Raw genomic sequence first — 6,000 nt, 5'->3', positions numbered from 1 at the left:
TGAAGAGGGGAAAGAGAAGGGAATTGAATTATTACATATTTGTAAACTAATGTTAAATTCTGATCTCAGCCAAGTAAATGTCAAAGCTGGGAGTTCAGTGGGAGCTCAATAAACCCTAAAGATGTATTTTTATTGCTTCTGTTTGTGGCCAAGAAGGGAATAGTCGAGTTTAAAAACTTCTTGTCGCCAGTATCTCTGAGCTTTGAAATGCTGTGGTTTGGTTGGGAGTGCTGCTGCCCAAGACCAAGGCTCTTTCCATGTGTGGGGCCAAAAGACATGGGTGCAGAATGGAAACAGGCAGCCAGCAGGTTAGTTGTTGTCTTCCCCTCACATGCATGTTCACAGGGGTTTGATTTTTACAGGCTTTAAACAAATACAGGAGTGGGGGTATTTTTTCATGCTAAGCGCAGCAGCACAGCACCTGCTATGGAAGGCAATGTAATGCAGAGCAGAATTTGCTGTCTGTGGGTTTAACAGTTAGTTTAGGAAATAGCTCTGATTTTACAAGCCAGTTCTGCTAAACCAGACAAAACTGCCCTTGGCGATCTCTGCTTTGAGTAGCATTTTTAAGCTGTTGGATTTCCATGGTTACTTTTATCATGCTCTGCCAGTGAAACCCAGCTAAAGTGCTTTAAGGAGGTATCATCTGGGAAAGAAAGGGCAGGTCCCACAAGGAAACAGGCTTGGGAGTGCCCCAGAGGGGCAAGAACCTGTAGGAGCTATGGCTTTTTGCATTACCTTCTCTGATGCCTGAGGTGAACTAGAAGTCTTTCATAAAAGCAGGTTTCAGGGAAGTGGCTTGTCACTTTTGCAGTGCTAATACTACCCTAAGTTAAAACATTGGATTCCAACCCTGCTCAAAACACAAATACCTGTGAAAAGTTATTCAGGAGAACAACACAGATCCAAAATAGCTTGCCATTTTGAAAAAAGGGAGAATGAAAGCATATCAAAAATGCTTTAGTGATTTTATGCTTTCTCTTGCATTCTGGATTTGTAGCAGTCGCAGAAATAATTTGCTGTTCTATTAGAAGGAAAATAGCTAGAAACCATAGCTAAGTTAATTCATAATTTCTGTGAAGTGTACTTAAGAGTTATCACTGTCCTAAGCCTAGTTCCACTTTAGATAACGCTATTCCACAAATGGTGCTTCCAAGTTCAGTCTTCAGTTATAGTTGCAATGACAGGAAACACACCCCATCACCATTGTTCTATCTGTACAAATTAGAAGAGGTTTTTAGGATCCTTTAAGAAATAGCTGCTGACTGCTCCAAAATAAAATGTGAAAATAAATACCAGAATTGTTATGTTAGGCAGACCTGTGTTAGGCAGATATCTACGTGAATAGTAAGGGTAAATGGGAAGGAGGGCCATTTAAAAAGACAGGAAAAAGAAAAAGACTGAGAGAAAGGGGAAAAAAAGGTCAAAAAGGTAGCAACAAAAAGACATGGAAAATTATTATAGGCAGAAGTGAAAAAGAAAATAAAAGGATATAAACCCAAATAAAAACAGGAGATGGAAGGAGATCTAAAGACAAGAAACAGGAAAATGTGAGAAAGAAAAAAAGAGATAGTGGTATTTAATTAACACATGTTGCTACCTTACATCAGAGGGAAGTAAACAGAGGCCAGTCATGCCATTTAGGGCTCCAGGATGGAAATAGAGGGACAATATCTTTTTTTTACTTATTTTTTAAACAATGTTTAAGGCTTTTTACCCAAGGATGGATTTAATGAGGGTCAAGAGAAAATGTTTAAAACGTGTATATCTGAAAGTTAAATGCAGATCCTAGGAGCAGCCCCTGCTGGGGAGGGAACCCATTAAGCACAGCAGGTCCATTATATGCACTGACATCCCTAAAATGTTCTACAATTCTAACTTTCCTTTTCAACACCTCTACTGTTTACCCTTATTATGGTATATTTTACAGGACAAATGGCCAGCTGGGGTTGTCAGTTCTTATGCTCTTTGTATGGCTGCAGAGGGCTACAAACAGTCCAGATACTTCATACTCTGGCTGTGCTGGGGAGCCCATCTCTGTAGGAACACAGTGCATCAATCTAAGCCAGACAGCAAGCTATCAGATGCAGGCAGCCACCACAAAACACACTATTTTCCTTCTATTTTTAAGCTAAATTTAAAGTTCAGCTTTTATCATCCATCGATTTTGAAAACCTTTTACTAGTTCTTTTGTTGTTGCTCAAGAAGGCTCAGAAGACTTGGGCTTATGAGCCACTGAATCCAAGTTATGGTAGCAAATAGAAGCATCAACACCAGCATCACAAAGCTCAGCCCTTGTAACAGTATATGAAGTCTCCTGGGAATCTGTAGAAGACAAACTTTTTCTTCCTTGGGCCAAGAGGAAGCCTCCATCCACAGCAGCTAGAGTATTTCTAATGTGCAACACAAACATAATAAAGGAGTGAAGTCTAAAAGTGGAAAACACCTACCACAACTCCAACAGCCAAAGCAAACAGGAAGGAGCTCAGTGGTTATGCCTTCAAATGACTTGTTCCTCAGTCCTTTTCATATTTTACTGGCATCCTCACAGACACTGGCCCATGTACAGTCTAAACCCCACATGGGTTTCACAACTAACCTAGAAACAAACCCCAAAGTCTTGTGGATCAGAGGCTGCTCCCTGGCCCTGGATTCTGTACTACCTTAGCATGGTTTGCTTTTCATAGAATCATAGAATCATAGAATCGTTAGGGTTGGAAAGGACCTTAAGATCATCTAGTTCCATCCCCCCTGCCGTGGGCAGGAACACCTTAGGCTAAATCATATCACGCGAGGCCTCGTCCAACCTGGTCTTGAACACTGCCAGGGAGAGAGCATTCACAGCCTCCCTGGGCAACCTATTCCAGTACCTCACCACCCTAACAGGAAAGAATTTCCTTCTTATATCCAACCTAAACTTCCCCTGTTTAAGTTTTAACCCATTACCCCTTGTCCTATCACTACAGTCTCTAATGAAGAGTACCTCTCCAGCATCCCTTAGTCCCCCTTCAGATGCTGGAAGGCTGCTATGAGGTCTCCACGCAGCCTTCTCTTCTCCAGGCTGAACAGCCCCAACTTTCTCAGCCTGTCTTCATACGGGAGGTGCTCCAGTCCCCTGATCATCCTTGTGGCCTTTCTCTGGACTTGTTCCAACATTTCCATGTCCTTTTTATGTTGAGGACACCAGAACTGCACACAATCCTCCAGGTGAGGTCTCACAAGAGCAGAGTAGTGGGGCAGGATCACCTCCTTCGACCTGCTGGTCGTGCTTCTTTTGATGCAGCCCAGGATACGGTTGGCTTTCTGGGCTGCAAGCCCACACTGCCAGCTCATGTTCATTTTCTCATCAACCAACACCCCCAAGTCCTTCTCCGCAGGGCTGCTCTGAATCTCTCCTCTGCGTAACCTGTACCTCAATTTTTGCAACATCCATTTAACTCCAGGCTCAAAGGTGACTGAACACAGAAGCCTCTAAGAAGCCAGCATGTTTACCTCATTAGATTTATGTCACTGATGGAAATGGCACCCAGAGTGTATTTTGGTGCAGGTTTGGAAATTTTCTTCAACTTGATTTTACTTGGCTAAACTAAAATTAATCATGCAGATTTCCCTCACTTTGAGCTTCATGTGGAGCTGTAAAAGTCATGCTTTGCTTTCAAATATCCTTGCTCTCAGCCACAAACCTTGTTTTTGGATACATGCTGGCATCTCAAACCAGCAAGTACTGAGCTCCATAGGGCTGATGCAGAACAGCATCCATATAGATGTTTGATTTCATGTCCTGGTAAGGGCCAGCTCCTCAAAACGTAAAGCTCATCAGCACAGCTTCACTGACAGGCTCCATGGACCTCTTGGCTATTTTGGGATAGGTCAGGGATGAGCACCAGTTTATTATGTGAACAAAGGTCAGCAATTTCCTGCTTGCTCAAACCAGCAAAATATGGTTTTAACCACCAAAACACACCAAAACACCCTTCTTGGAATAAAAAAAAAGGTATGTTGTGCCTTCCTGACCACTGTTTTCCCTGGTGGCAAGTTTCTCATTCAGAATTACATCCATGGCTTTGTTTATAGGACTTTACAGAAGGAAATACACGGTTTTAGCAAGGGGAGGGAATACTCCCATATGCAAAACCACAAAACCCATTAAAACATATGAGGTTCTTTTGGCTCCCCTCCCCAGCTGCTATGAAGTTCATTTGGAGTCTGCAGCTTTGAAAAAAAGCCCATCTGCACCCCGTGTGTGGAAATTCACTTCCAACATAGCTGCAGGAGTGTGGGTCTAGCAGACCCTCCCCTAACCCCCCTTCAGATCCCCCTCCATGCTGACTTAATTGGAGCCAGAGCAGACACGCCATTCCCTCCCTCCCTGGCATCATCATGGGATTAAGCAGCATAGCAAACCTTGTGTGGGCCCCTCTGCATGGGGCGAGCTTCACCCCCAGAGCAAACCAGGTGTCACTCTGGATGGTGGGGCTTGAGGGGGCATGGAAGAGGATGATGTGTCACTGCACCGCATCTTCTGTGACTGCTTTTCTTCCCTTTTCGGCTGCAGAGCTCACTGGGGGTGTTGTGAAGTAAGCACCTCAGGAGTAAAACAGTCAAAGGGCAATGCTCAAACTGAGGCAGCAAAATGATAGGGTAGTGCTTAGATTAGAGCTTACTTCGATGTTGTCTTTTGCACAGGGGGAAAAAGTGAGTTCTTTTTATACTTTGGGCCTGCCTGGAAGGTGTTGGGAAGGGCTGTCCTGAAGTGGTGGAAGCAAAGGCATCTTCTGTTTTAAACATTCCTTAAGGGACAAGCATATGAGGGTAATTAAAAGGAGAGATGAACATTATCAAATTTAACTTCAACCAGAAGCATTTGTGAAGGGGTTCATTCTGAGGAGACAAATGTTAAGGTTTTGGGGAGCTCTTTACTATTGCACAGGTATGAGAATAAGCATTAAAATAGGCAGTACTTCTGTGGCTTAAGTGAATAAACTAATGAAGGACTTTAAAACAAATGATTGCAGAGGAAGTACATTCAGGACAAATGTCGGCAGGAAACCTCATTCTGCCTTCAGAAGCCTTTAGGCATTTTTGCAGTTTTGTAAATATTCACTTGCATGTGTATCTGTGGTTCAGCTGATTTTCTGTCTTTGCTTCAGAAGAAAGTGCTACCAAGGTGTGGCATTAACCCCAAGCAGCTACTTTGTGTGACAGCTACAGACTTGTGTTTCTAGGATTCCTCCTCAAGTAAATGCTTGTGAAGCCTATGCATTTTTTTGTAGTGATGATGGAGTCAAAATGGCTCCTTTGCTTTTGCTGTATGTACCTTGGAGCTGGGTTTTAGTATGGAGCCTATGGAAGTTTGTTATCATGATAAATGTCCAGCTTTCATTAAATCCACGCCTGAATTAAATGAATCCTGAATTTCTCATTTGAAAATGCTTGTCCTTTTCATGGATACATGCCAACTAGATTCTAGATACATTGTGATAACCTTAACCACACCGTGGCTAGACTAAGCCTCAAAAATCTTACTCTTAGGGGCACTGCTCTTTGAAGTGGCACCACTGACATTTTTAGCTGCTGTAGGTATTTATAAGGTGATTTCAACAGTATATAAGCATCACCAAACTGGATTATATTGTTGTGTTCCAAGCATTTATTTGCTCAATCTGAGTTTTGTTTTCTCTCACTTATTTTCTTTTTTTGTTTTCTCTTTTTATTTTTCCATATAAACCTACCCTGAAGGAACATAGAAGCAGTTTCTGCCAACTACAATAGAAAATCTCCTGCAGCTCAGCTCAGAGGTATGTATTACTATGAATTGAACTTGCAGTTCTTAACTAATGTGTGTTTAGCCTGTTTACTCAACAAAGTAGTTGGAGAAGTATCTGTGCATTTCCCACATTGCTTCCAGTGTGCTGCTTTGTTTGTTGGTGATTAATTAATGATACTTGTGATTTATTACTGTCACTTTATTAGATTATGTGCAAATTGGTAACAAAGCAC

Source organism: Pezoporus wallicus, unplaced genomic scaffold (assembly GCF_028554395.1).
Source record: "Pezoporus wallicus isolate ANWC-B61680 ecotype Strahan unplaced genomic scaffold, APGP_CSIRO_Pwel_v1 scaffold_2617, whole genome shotgun sequence".
NCBI classification, from domain to species: Eukaryota; Metazoa; Chordata; class Aves; order Psittaciformes; family Psittacidae; genus Pezoporus; species Pezoporus wallicus.
Note: the sequence above shows the minus strand (reverse complement) of the source record.